Raw genomic sequence first — 14,432 nt, forward strand, 5'->3', positions numbered from 1 at the left:
TTTCAAGATAATATTTAGGATTTGGAGACAACAGTCCAGATTACTTTATATAGATCGATGTTCTTCAAAAACGTCAGAAATCCACAAAATTTGAGATTTAAAATTATTTATCCTTTGTTGAGACATATCTGCTCCTAACCGTTCCCTTTCCCTGATTTAATGAAGAATTTGAACATCTCGACCTCCAGGTGATGCCATACTTTGTGGCAAGGCAGCCACTGCACAAAGCTGCCTGTTTCATCTGCACACTAATACTGTCCAGAAAAGGACAAGTCATGCAGAATAGTTGACTGATAAGCCCAACCAAGACAGGGTGAACAGCCCTTCCTCATCTGCATTTCCACAGTCTGTCAGTTGATTTGGGGCCAGAAGGCTGAAGTCTTCCCTCACGTGTTGCTAACAGGGTACTGTGCTGGTGGAGAGTGCTCTCTACAACCTCTCAGTTCTAGAAGGTGTTTTAGGCTTCCTATGTGTGTAGATACTTGGCCATTCTCAGATTTCTGAGGGGGTTGAAGACTGATTATAGGCTCATAGCTTATGAGGCTGTTTAACTCTGAACATATATATATACATATACATGAATATATATATATATTATATATCATTGGAGATTTATGAGATAGTATAAAGGTAGCCAAAATACAATATGGATGTTAAGACTTTCTAAACATGGAATGGATAACTGAATGTTCTGCTCATCTGACAGTGTTGGACTGATGTTAGATTTACTTTATGCTTTTAATTACAAAACTTTAATAGTTGTGTTCAGGTTGTATTTGAGAGAAAAGTTTTGTAATTAGATCAAAATGGTGAAATGTGGGATGTTGTCACAGGTGAGACATTTACAAGGCAAAAGGAGGCTTGTCATTGAATGAGAAGGAAGGATGGGCAGGGAAAAATGTTGAAGGGAGAGGAGGAGACCAGATGGGAAAGGGGGAAGAGATGGGGGTGAGAGGGAGAGAAGCCGGTGCAGGACTATATGGTGGGTGAAGTTAAGATTCCCTGCTGCACCTTTACAGGTTGTTACAAATAATTTTAAGGGATGGATGTAAATTGGGCTTTATAGGTTTAGAGGGTCAATTATATCTTATAAATTGGGACAAAGGTTGTTGTGCAGTGTGTCCTTTCATGTAGCGATGTAAGTGTAAGAAAATGTGGGACAGATGGTCTCTGTGGCCACAGAGTTGGGATGTGTGGGTCTGGCAGGGAAACCGACTTGGGAAACTGATAGGTAGAGAGATTGCTGCCAGGCTCAGAGAGAAGCCTTTGGCTGTGTTGTATGGGATGGCGCAGAGCAGGTATGATGTTTTCCTGGCTGATAATTAAGATTTCCATCAGATATCTTGGGGTATTGAGGTGCAGAACCTTGATGGGGAAAACAGCAGCCTTTTAGATTTTATACTTTTGCATAAACAGACGGCAAACCGGCCCACTGAGCAACAGTCCACTGATAAGCCAAAGAGTTGAAAGTTTTCATTTCTAAAGAAGAGGCGGGCAGGTTGGGGATTTAGCTCACTGGTAGAGCGCTTGCCTAGCAAATGCAAGGCCCTTGGTTCCATCCCCAGCCCTGGAAAAAAAAAAAAAAAGAAGAAGAAGAGGAAGTCAGCACCATGATAAGCCATGTGATATCTCAATATTAGGAATTTAAACAAAGAAACAGAGAAGCACCCTGGGCTGGCACATTGTAGATTCCCTGCTGTGTGACAAGTAATGGCAAGTCATAGAGTTAGAGATTTAAAGCTGCTCTTTAAAGTGCGTTGTTTCTAAAATCTTTCATGATACTCATATTTCTTTTAACGTGGGCTCCACAGGAATTCTGGGTGGAAATCCTAGTTAGACAAGCTGCTTAGTAAGGACCATTTTATTAACAGGTGATTAAGTTCAATTTTACAAAGAAGAGAGCAAAGACATTGCTTGCAACACGTGGGGATTTTCACCATAGTTTGGTACTTGGAGTTAGTGAACAATTTTTCCCTATCTAAGTAGAGAGTTGTGATAAATACCTTTAACTCTGGTCAGAGTGGATACAGACATATATTGTGGAAGATATGAAGGTTAATTAAACACCTGTGGCTCTGGGTAGAGAGCTGAACAGATGGATGCATTTTGGCTAATGTCCTGAATTTTAAATTGGTTTTTGGTATTAGACTTGATAGAAGATGTTTAAGTTTGTCTAAAGGAGAGTACAGAGGGTGGAGCCAGAAGCAGCCGCAGGCATGGATGTGTTTCTCATGATCCGGCGCCACAAGACCACCACCATCTTTACGGACGCCAAGGAGTCGAGCACGGTGTTCGAACTGAAGTGCATCGTCGAGGGCATCATCAAGCGGCCGCCAGAGGAGCAGCGGCTGTACAAGGACGACCAGCTCCTCAATGATGGAAAAACTCTGGGCGAATGTGGCTTCACCAGTCAGACAGCAAGGCCACAGCCCCCAGCCACAGTGGGCCTGGCTTTTCGGGCAGATGACACAGTTGAAGCGCTGCTTATTGAACCCTTCTCCAGCCCTCGGAGCTTCCAGATGTGATGAAGCCACAGGATTCTGGAGGCAGTGCCAATGAACAAGCTGTGCAGTGAGGGCCCCAGGCCTACCCCCTAGAAACCCACTCCCCAATAAAAAAAGATTTGGCTGTCTAAAAACAAAAAAAAGGAGAGTACAGAGATTATGAGAATCACATGGGGATTTTCATGCATGGATTGAAACTTAGGTCGGGAAAAATTAGTCCCTGGATCCACTTAGAGTATCCAATGTTACTTAGCAGTAATTAAGGTTCAATAAAATCTGTGACTCCGGGTAAAGAGCTAAACAGATGCAGATAGATAGATAGATAGATAGATAGATAGATAGATAGATAGATAGATAGATAGATATTTGTCTTAAGGTTAAACAAAAATCTGTAGCCTAACATATGTCCATCTCTAAAGCTCTCTACCCTGAGTCAAAGTCCTGGTTTGATACATGGCGTATTGGTATTAGAATTGATAGAAGTTTTTAAATGTGTTTTATGTGTTAGCCGCTAAAAGCCATAGCTCTGGTTGATGACGGCCAGCGAGGGTGTGTTGTTACTTTTGATATATTCCAGAACAGGAAGCTCAGATTCTCTTAACGTGGGCTCCACCGGATTATTCGGTTCATTTCCTGATATCATAGAGTACAAAAGTGTATCAGACTCAATGTTTAGCTTACTTCGTATGTTAAAAGTCATTTAATCGTCATAATGGGTGTTCCTTTGAGTTTTATGGTTATATTATTAGTCCGGGAAAGAGTACAAGATACAAGCTATTTGGATACAGACTGAGTAACACAGTATTTTGGGACAAATGTTTTGTCTTTGTGCTTTTACAAAGTGTGGTTAGGCTCTGGAAACCTCACAGAGTCCTACTGATCTGATTTGATAGAGGTACACCTTCTGAAAAAATGATTCAGGAGAATCAAACAGAAAAAGTTATCTGAATCCTAAACGTTTGTCTTGAGAGTTGTATGATGAGAAGTGTGCCTACTTGGACTCCTGGTCTCAAAGACTTTCAGGCGGGTCCAATCAGGACACACATGCTACAGCATGTGCTTCATTATTCCTACCCCCTACCCACAAGGATATCTCAACGCCCATGTACAGCTTGAAGAAGCTACAGAAGAGTCTTCGTCCCAGTTCCCTAGACTTTTGGGGGGCTGAAAGGGATTATTCTGAAGCGGTTTTTATGAGGAATTTAGAAATGGTTGTTATTTAACTGGGAGGAAGTAGATAGGGTTATACAGTCATAATCTCATGTGGTAACTAAGCTAGCATCGTATCAGTGCTTTGGTATACAATTTATTTCACGAAAAATTGTAAAAGTACAAGTTTTACAGTCAGTCCTTCTAGTGATGTCATTACAAAGATCTGAGATGATTACACCTCTGATTTAAGAGACAAATAACAAATTCATGACTCTGAGTTTGACACTTGAAACTTTCAAGATAATATTTAGGATTTGGAGACAACAGTCCAGATTACTTTATATAGATCGATGTTCTTCAAAAACGTCAGAAATCCACAAAATTTGAGATTTAAAATTATTTATCCTTTGTTGAGACATATCTGCTCCTAACCGTTCCCTTTCCCTGATTTAATGAAGAATTTGAACATCTCGACCTCCAGGTGATGCCATACTTTGTGGCAAGGCAGCCACTGCACAAAGCTGCCTGTTTCATCTGCACACTAATACTGTCCAGAAAAGGACAAGTCATGCAGAATAGTTGACTGATAAGCCCAACCAAGACAGGGTGAACAGCCCTTCCTCATCTGCATTTCCACAGTCTGTCAGTTGATTTGGGGCCAGAAGGCTGAAGTCTTCCCTCACGTGTTGCTAACAGGGTACTGTGCTGGTGGAGAGTGCTCTCTACAACCTCTCAGTTCTAGAAGGTGTTTTAGGCTTCCTATGTGTGTAGATACTTGGCCATTCTCAGATTTCTGAGGGGGTTGAAGACTGATTATAGGCTCATAGCTTATGAGGCTGTTTAACTCTGAACATATATATATACATATACATGAATATATATATATATTATATATCATTGGAGATTTATGAGATAGTATAAAGGTAGCCAAAATACAATATGGATGTTAAGACTTTCTAAACATGGAATGGATAACTGAATGTTCTGCTCATCTGACAGTGTTGGACTGATGTTAGATTTACTTTATGCTTTTAATTACAAAACTTTAATAGTTGTGTTCAGGTTGTATTTGAGAGAAAAGTTTTGTAATTAGATCAAAATGGTGAAATGTGGGATGTTGTCACAGGTGAGACATTTACAAGGCAAAAGGAGGCTTGTCATTGAATGAGAAGGAAGGATGGGCAGGGAAAAATGTTGAAGGGAGAGGAGGAGACCAGATGGGAAAGGGGGAAGAGATGGGGGTGAGAGGGAGAGAAGCCGGTGCAGGACTATATGGTGGGTGAAGTTAAGATTCCCTGCTGCACCTTTACAGGTTGTTACAAATAATTTTAAGGGATGGATGTAAATTGGGCTTTATAGGTTTAGAGGGTCAATTATATCTTATCAATTGGGACAAAGGTTGTTGTGCAGTGTGTCCTTTCATGTAGCGATGTAAGTGTAAGAAAATGTGGGACAGATGGTCTCTGTGGCCACAGAGTTGGGATGTGTGGGTCTGGCAGGGAAACCGACTTGGGAAACTGATAGGTAGAGAGATTGCTGCCAGGCTCAGAGAGAAGCCTTTGGCTGTGTTGTATGGGATGGCGCAGAGCAGGTATGATGTTTTCCTGGCTGATAATTAAGATTTCCATCAGATATCTTGGGGTATTGAGGTGCAGAACCTTGATGGGGAAAACAGCAGCCTTTTAGATTTTATACTTTTGCATAAACAGACGGCAAACCGGCCCACTGAGCAACAGTCCACTGATAAGCCAAAGAGTTGAAAGTTTTCATTTCTAAAGAAGAGGCGGGCAGGTTGGGGATTTAGCTCACTGGTAGAGCGCTTGCCTAGCAAATGCAAGGCCCTTGGTTCCATCCCCAGCCCTGGAAAAAAAAAAAAAAAAGAAGAAGAAAAGGAAGTCAGCACCATGATAAGCCATGTGATATCTCAATATTAGGAATTTAAACAAAGAAACAGAGAAGCACCCTGGGCTGGCACATTGTAGATTCCCTGCTGTGTGACAAGTAATGGCAAGTCATAGAGTTAGAGATTTAAAGCTGCTCTTTAAAGTGCGTTGTTTCTAAAATCTTTCATGATACTCATATTTCTTTTAACGTAGGCTCCACAGGAATTCTGGGTGGAAATCCTAGTTAGACAAGCTGCTTAGTAAGGACCATTTTATTAACAGGTGATTAAGTTCAATTTTACAAAGAAGAGAGCAAAGACATTGCTTGAAACACGTGGGGATTTTCACCATAGTTTGGTACTTGGAGTTAGTGAACAATTTTTCCCTATCTAAGTAGAGAGTTGTGATAAATACCTTTAACTCTGGTCAGAGTGGATACAGACATATATTGTGGAAGATATGAAGGTTAATTAAACACCTGTGGCTCTGGGTAGAGAGCTGAACAGATGGATGCATTTTGGCTAATGTCCTGAATTTTAAATTGGTTTTTGGTATTAGACTTGATAGAAGATGTTTAAGTTTGTCTAAAGGAGAGTACAGAGGGTGGAGCCAGAAGCAGCCGCAGGCATGGATGTGTTTCTCATGATCCGGCGCCACAAGACCACCACCATCTTTACGGACGCCAAGGAGTCGAGCACGGTGTTCGAACTGAAGTGCATCGTCGAGGGCATCATCAAGCGGCCGCCAGAGGAGCAGCGGCTGTACAAGGACGACCAGCTCCTCAATGATGGAAAAACTCTGGGCGAATGTGGCTTCACCAGTCAGACAGCAAGGCCACAGCCCCCAGCCACAGTGGGCCTGGCTTTTCGGGCAGATGACACAGTTGAAGCGCTGCTTATTGAACCCTTCTCCAGCCCTCGGAGCTTCCAGATGTGATGAAGCCACAGGATTCTGGAGGCAGTGCCAATGAACAAGCTGTGCAGTGAGGGCCCCAGGCCTACCCCCTAGAAACCCACTCCCCAATAAAAAAAGATTTGGCTGTCTAAAAACAAAAAAAAGGAGAGTACAGAGATTATGAGAATCACATGGGGATTTTCATGCATGGATTGAAACTTAGGTCGGGAAAAATTAGTCCCTGGATCCACTTAGAGTATCCAATGTTACTTAGCAGTAATTAAGGTTCAATAAAATCTGTGACTCCGGGTAAAGAGCTAAACAGATGCAGATAGATAGATTGATAGATAGATAGATAGATAGATAGATAGATAGATAGATAGATAGATATTTGTCTTAAGGTTAAACAAAAATCTGTAGCCTAACATATGTCCATCTCTAAAGCTCTCTACCCTGAGTCAAAGTCCTGGTTTGATACATGGCGTATTGGTATTAGAATTGATAGAAGTTTTTAAATGTGTTTTATGTGTTAGCCGCTAAAAGCCATAGCTCTGGTTGATGACGGCCAGCGAGGGTGTGTTGTTACTTTTGATATATTCCAGAACAGGAAGCTCAGATTCTCTTAACGTGGGCTCCACCGGATTATTCGGTTCATTTCCTGATATCATAGAGTACAAAAGTGTATCAGACTCAATGTTTAGCTTACTTCGTATGTTAAAAGTCATTTAATCGTCATAATGGGTGTTCCTTTGAGTTTTATGGTTATATTATTAGTCCGGGAAAGAGTACAAGATACAAGCTATTTGGATACAGACTGAGTAACACAGTATTTTGGGACAAATGTTTTGTCTTTGTGCTTTTACAAAGTGTGGTTAGGCTCTGGAAACCTCACAGAGTCCTACTGATCTGATTTGATAGAGGTACACCTTCTGAAAAAATGATTCAGGAGAATCAAACAGAAAAAGTTATCTGAATCCTAAACGTTTGTCTTGAGAGTTGTATGATGAGAAGTGTGCCTACTTGGACTCCTGGTCTCAAAGACTTTCAGGCGGGTCCAATCAGGACACACATGCTACAGCATGTGCTTCATTATTCCTACCCCCTACCCACAAGGATATCTCAACGCCCATGTACAGCTTGAAGAAGCTACAGAAGAGTCTTCGTCCCAGTTCCCTAGACTTTTGGGGGGCTGAAAGGGATTATTCTGAAGCGGTTTTTATGAGGAATTTAGAAATGGTTGTTATTTAACTGGGAGGAAGTAGATAGGGTTATACAGTCATAATCTCATGTGGTAACTAAGCTAGCATCGTATCTGTGCTTTGGTATACAATTTATTTCACGAAAAATTGTAAAAGTACAAGTTTTACAGTCAGTCCTTCTAGTGATGTCATTACAAAGATCTGAGATGATTACACCTCTGATTTAAGAGACAAATAACAAATTCATGACTCTGAGTTTGACACTTGAAACTTTCAAGATAATATTTAGGATTTGGAGACAACAGTCCAGATTACTTTATATAGATCGATGTTCTTCAAAAACGTCAGAAATCCACAAAATTTGAGATTTAAAATTATTTATCCTTTGTTGAGACATATCTGCTCCTAACCGTTCCCTTTCCCTGATTTAATGAAGAATTTGAACATCTCGACCTCCAGGTGATGCCATACTTTGTGGCAAGGCAGCCACTGCACAAAGCTGCCTGTTTCATCTGCACACTAATACTGTCCAGAAAAGGACAAGTCATGCAGAATAGTTGACTGATAAGCCCAACCAAGACAGGGTGAACAGCCCTTCCTCATCTGCATTTCCACAGTCTGTCAGTTGATTTGGGGCCAGAAGGCTGAAGTCTTCCCTCACGTGTTGCTAACAGGGTACTGTGCTGGTGGAGAGTGCTCTCTACAACCTCTCAGTTCTAGAAGGTGTTTTAGGCTTCCTATGTGTGTAGATACTTGGCCATTCTCAGATTTCTGAGGGGGTTGAAGACTGATTATAGGCTCATAGCTTATGAGGCTGTTCAACTCTGAACATATATATATACATATACATGAATATATATATATATTATATATCATTGGAGATTTATGAGATAGTATAAAGGTAGCCAAAATACAATATGGATGTTAAGACTTTCTAAACATGGAATGGATAACTGAATGTTCTGCTCATCTGACAGTGTTGGACTGATGTTAGATTTACTTTATGCTTTTAATTACAAAACTTTAATAGTTGTGTTCAGGTTGTATTTGAGAGAAAAGTTTTGTAATTAGATCAAAATGGTGAAATGTGGGATGTTGTCACAGGTGAGACATTTACAAGGCAAAAGGAGGCTTGTCATTGAATGAGAAGGAAGGATGGGCAGGGAAAAATGTTGAAGGGAGAGGAGGAGACCAGATGGGAAAGGGGGAAGAGATGGGGGTGAGAGGGAGAGAAGCCGGTGCAGGACTATATGGTGGGTGAAGTTAAGATTCCCTGCTGCACCTTTACAGGTTGTTACAAATAATTTTAAGGGATGGATGTAAATTGGGCTTTATAGGTTTAGAGGGTCAATTATATCTTATAAATTGGGACAAAGGTTGTTGTGCAGTGTGTCCTTTCATGTAGCGATGTAAGTGTAAGAAAATGTGGGACAGATGGTCTCTGTGGCCACAGAGTTGGGATGTGTGGGTCTGGCAGGGAAACCGACTTGGGAAACTGATAGGTAGAGAGATTGCTGCCAGGCTCAGAGAGAAGCCTTTGGCTGTGTTGTATGGGATGGCGCAGAGCAGGTATGATGTTTTCCTGGCTGATAATTAAGATTTCCATCAGATATCTTGGGGTATTGAGGTGCAGAACCTTGATGGGGAAAACAGCAGCCTTTTAGATTTTATACTTTTGCATAAACAGACGGCAAACCGGCCCACTGAGCAACAGTCCACTGATAAGCCAAAGAGTTGAAAGTTTTCATTTCTAAAGAAGAGGCGGGCAGGTTGGGGATTTAGCTCACTGGTAGAGCGCTTGCCTAGCAAATGCAAGGCCCTTGGTTCCATCCCCAGCCCTGGAAAAAAAAAAAAAAAAGAAGAAGAAGAGGAAGTCAGCACCATGATAAGCCATGTGATATCTCAATATTAGGAATTTAAACAAAGAAACAGAGAAGCACCCTGGGCTGGCACATTGTAGATTCCCTGCTGTGTGACAAGTAATGGCAAGTCATAGAGTTAGAGATTTAAAGCTGCTCTTTAAAGTGCGTTGTTTCTAAAATCTTTCATGATACTCATATTTCTTTTAACGTGGGCTCCACAGGAATTCTGGGTGGAAATCCTAGTTAGACAAGCTGCTTAGTAAGGACCATTTTATTAACAGGTGATTAAGTTCAATTTTACAAAGAAGAGAGCAAAGACATTGCTTGCAACACGTGGGGATTTTCACCATAGTTTGGTACTTGGAGTTTGTGAACAATTTTTCCCTATCTAAGTAGAGAGTTGTGATAAATACCTTTAACTCTGGTCAGAGTGGATACAGACATATATTGTGGAAGATATGAAGGTTAATTAAACACCTGTGGCTCTGGGTAGAGAGCTGAACAGATGGATGCATTTTGGCTAATGTCCTGAATTTTAAATTGGTTTTTGGTATTAGACTTGATAGAAGATGTTTAAGTTTGTCTAAAGGAGAGTACAGAGGGTGGAGCCAGAAGCAGCCGCAGGCATGGATGTGTTTCTCATGATCCGGCGCCACAAGACCACCACCATCTTTACGGACGCCAAGGAGTCGAGCACGGTGTTCGAACTGAAGTGCATCGTCGAGGGCATCATCAAGCGGCCGCCAGAGGAGCAGCGGCTGTACAAGGACGACCAGCTCCTCAATGATGGAAAAACTCTGGGCGAATGTGGCTTCACCAGTCAGACAGCAAGGCCACAGCCCCCAGCCACAGTGGGCCTGGCTTTTCGGGCAGATGACACAGTTGAAGCGCTGCTTATTGAACCCTTCTCCAGCCCTCGGAGCTTCCAGATGTGATGAAGCCACAGGATTCTGGAGGCAGTGCCAATGAACAAGCTGTGCAGTGAGGGCCCCAGGCCTACCCCCTAGAAACCCACTCCCCAATAAAAAAAGATTTGGCTGTCTAAAAACAAAAAAAAGGAGAGTACAGAGATTATGAGAATCACATGGGGATTTTCATGCATGGATTGAAACTTAGGTCGGGAAAAATTAGTCCCTGGATCCACTTAGAGTATCCAATGTTACTTAGCAGTAATTAAGGTTCAATAAAATCTGTGACTCCGGGTAAAGAGCTAAACAGATGCAGATAGATAGATTGATAGATAGATAGATAGATAGATAGATAGATAGATAGATAGATAGATATTTGTCTTAAGGTTAAACAAAAATCTGTAGCCTAACATATGTCCATCTCTAAAGCTCTCTACCCTGAGTCAAAGTCCTGGTTTGATACATGGCGTATTGGTATTAGAATTGATAGAAGTTTTTAAATGTGTTTTATGTGTTAGCCGCTAAAAGCCATAGCTCTGGTTGATGACGGCCAGCGAGGGTGTGTTGTTACTTTTGATATATTCCAGAACAGGAAGCTCAGATTCTCTTAACGTGGGCTCCACCGGATTATTCGGTTCATTTCCTGATATCATAGAGTACAAAAGTGTATCAGGCTCAATGTTTAGCTTACTTCGTATGTTAAAAGTCATTTAATCGTCATAATGGGTGTTCCTTTGAGTTTTATGGTTATATTATTAGTCCGGGAAAGAGTACAAGATACAAGCTATTTGGATACAGACTGAGTAACACAGTATTTTGGGACAAATGTTTTGTCTTTGTGCTTTTACAAAGTGTGGTTAGGCTCTGGAAACCTCACAGAGTCCTACTGATCTGATTTGATAGAGGTACACCTTCTGAAAAAATGATTCAGGAGAATCAAACAGAAAAAGTTATCTGAATCCTAAACGTTTGTCTTGAGAGTTGTATGATGAGAAGTGTGCCTACTTAGACTCCTGGTCTCAAAGACTTTCAGGCGGGTCCAATCAGGACACACATGCTACAGCATGTGCTTCATTATTCCTACCCCCTACCCACAAGGATATCTCAACGCCCATGTACAGCTTGAAGAAGCTACAGAAGAGTCTTCGTCCCAGTTCCCTAGACTTTTGGGGGGCTGAAAGGGATTATTCTGAAGCGGTTTTTATGAGGAATTTAGAAATGGTTGTTATTTAACTGGGAGGAAGTAGATAGGGTTATACAGTCATAATCTCATGTGGTAACTAAGCTAGCATCGTATCTGTGCTTTGGTATACAATTTATTTCACGAAAAATTGTAAAAGTACAAGTTTTACAGTCAGTCCTTCTAGTGATGTCATTACAAAGATCTGAGATGATTACACCTCTGATTTAAGAGACAAATAACAAATTCATGACTCTGAGTTTGACACTTGAAACTTTCAAGATAATATTTAGGATTTGGAGACAACAGTCCAGATTACTTTATATAGATCGATGTTCTTCAAAAACGTCAGAAATCCACAAAATTTGAGATTTAAAATTATTTATCCTTTGTTGAGACATATCTGCTCCTAACCGTTCCCTTTCCCTGATTTAATGAAGAATTTGAACATCTCGACCTCCAGGTGATGCCATACTTTGTGGCAAGGCAGCCACTGCACAAAGCTGCCTGTTTCATCTGCACACTAATACTGTCCAGAAAAGGACAAGTCATGCAGAATAGTTGACTGATAAGCCCAACCAAGACAGGGTGAACAGCCCTTCCTCATCTGCATTTCCACAGTCTGTCAGTTGATTTGGGGCCAGAAGGCTGAAGTCTTCCCTCACGTGTTGCTAACAGGGTACTGTGCTGGTGGAGAGTGCTCTCTACAACCTCTCAGTTCTAGAAGGTGTTTTAGGCTTCCTATGTGTGTAGATACTTGGCCATTCTCAGATTTCTGAGGGGGTTGAAGACTGATTATAGGCTCATAGCTTATGAGGCTGTTCAACTCTGAACATATATATATACATATACATGAATATATATATATTATATATCATTGGAGATTTATGAGATAGTATAAAGGTAGCCAAAATACAATATGGATGTTAAGACTTTCTAAACATGGAATGGATAACTGAATGTTCTGCTCATCTGACAGTGTTGGACTGGATGTTAGATTTACTTTATGCTTTTAATTACAAAACTTTAATAGTTGTGTTCAGGTTGTATTTGAGAGAAAAGTTTTGTAATTAGATCAAAATGGTGAAATGTGGGATGTTGTCACAGGTGAGACATTTACAAGGCAAAAGGAGGCTTGTCATTGAATGAGAAGGAAGGATGGGCAGGGAAAAATGTTGAAGGGAGAGGAGGAGACCAGATGGGAAAGGGGGAAGAGATGGGGGTGAGAGGGAGAGAAGCCGGTGCAGGACTATATGGTGGGTGAAGTTAAGATTCCCTGCTGCACCTTTACAGGTTGTTACAAATAATTTTAAGGGATGGATGTAAATTGGGCTTTATAGGTTTAGAGGGTCAATTATATCTTATAAATTGGGACAAAGGTTGTTGTGCAGTGTGTCCTTTCATGTAGCGATGTAAGTGTAAGAAAATGTGGGACAGATGGTCTCTGTGGCCACAGAGTTGGGATGTGTGGGTCTGGCAGGGAAACCGACTTGGGAAACTGATAGGTAGAGAGATTGCTGCCAGGCTCAGAGAGAAGCCTTTGGCTGTGTTGTATGGGATGGCGCAGAGCAGGTATGATGTTTTCCTGGCTGATAATTAAGATTTCCATCAGATATCTTGGGGTATTGAGGTGCAGAACCTTGATGGGGAAAACAGCAGCCTTTTAGATTTTATACTTTTGCATAAACAGACGGCAAACCGGCCCACTGAGCAACAGTCCACTGATAAGCCAAAGAGTTGAAAGTTTTCATTTCTAAAGAAGAGGCGGGCAGGTTGGGGATTTAGCTCACTGGTAGAGCGCTTGCCTAGCAAATGCAAGGCCCTTGGTTCCATCCCCAGCCCTGGAAAAAAAAAAAAAAAAGAAGAAGAAGAGGAAGTCAGCACCATGATAAGCCATGTGATATCTCAATATTAGGAATTTAAACAAAGAAACAGAGAAGCACCCTGGGCTGGCACATTGTAGATTCCCTGCTGTGTGACAAGTAATGGCAAGTCATAGAGTTAGAGATTTAAAGCTGCTCTTTAAAGTGCGTTGTTTCTAAAATCTTTCATGATACTCATATTTCTTTTAACGTGGGCTCCACAGGAATTCTGGGTGGAAATCCTAGTTAGACAAGCTGCTTAGTAAGGACCATTTTATTAACAGGTGAATAAGTTCAATTTTACAAAGAAGAGAGCAAAGACATTGCTTGCAACACGTGGGGATTTTCACCATAGTTTGGTACTTGGAGTTAGTGAACAATTTTTCCCTATCTAAGTAGAGAGTTGTGATAAATACCTTTAACTCTGGTCAGAGTGGATACAGACATATATTGTGGAAGATATGAAGGTTAATTAAACACCTGTGGCTCTGGGTAGAGAGCTGAACAGATGGATGCATTTTGGCTAATGTCCTGAATTTTAAATTGGTTTTTGGTATTAGACTTGATAGAAGATGTTTAAGTTTGTCTAAAGGAGAGTACAGAGGGTGGAGCCAGAAGCAGCCGCAGGCATGGATGTGTTTCTCATGATCCGGCGCCACAAGACCACCACCATCTTTACGGACGCCAAGGAGTCGAGCACGGTGTTCGAACTGAAGTGCATCGTCGAGGGCATCATCAAGCGGCCGCCAGAGGAGCAGCGGCTGTACAAGGACGACCAGCTCCTCAATGATGGAAAAACTCTGGGCGAATGTGGCTTCACCAGTCAGACAGCAAGGCCACAGCCCCCAGCCACAGTGGGCCTGGCTTTTCGGGCAGATGACACAGTTGAAGCGCTGCTTATTGAACCCTTCTCCAGCCCTCGGAGCTTCCAGATGTGATGAAGCCACAGGATTCTGGAGGCAGTGCCAATGAACAAGCTGTGCAGTGA

General features: G+C 41.6%; 4 pseudogenes; all 4 read left to right on the forward strand.

The window, feature by feature from the left end:
- Nucleotides 1-2,216: 2,216 nt before the first annotated feature.
- Nucleotides 2,217-2,575, forward strand: LOC148006431 (elongin-B pseudogene; annotated as a pseudogene).
- Nucleotides 2,576-6,166: 3,591 nt separating this feature from the next.
- On the forward strand, nt 6,167-6,525 carry LOC148006432 (elongin-B pseudogene; annotated as a pseudogene).
- A 3,595-nt stretch (nt 6,526-10,120) lies between these two features.
- On the forward strand, nt 10,121-10,479 carry LOC148006433 (elongin-B pseudogene; annotated as a pseudogene).
- Nucleotides 10,480-14,073: 3,594 nt separating this feature from the next.
- Nucleotides 14,074-14,432, forward strand: LOC148006434 (elongin-B pseudogene; annotated as a pseudogene).

This window comes from Rattus norvegicus, chromosome 3 (genome assembly GCF_021556685.1).
Source record: "Rattus norvegicus strain SHRSP/BbbUtx chromosome 3, alternate assembly SHRSP_T2T, whole genome shotgun sequence".
NCBI lineage: Eukaryota > Metazoa > Chordata > Mammalia > Rodentia > Muridae > Rattus > Rattus norvegicus.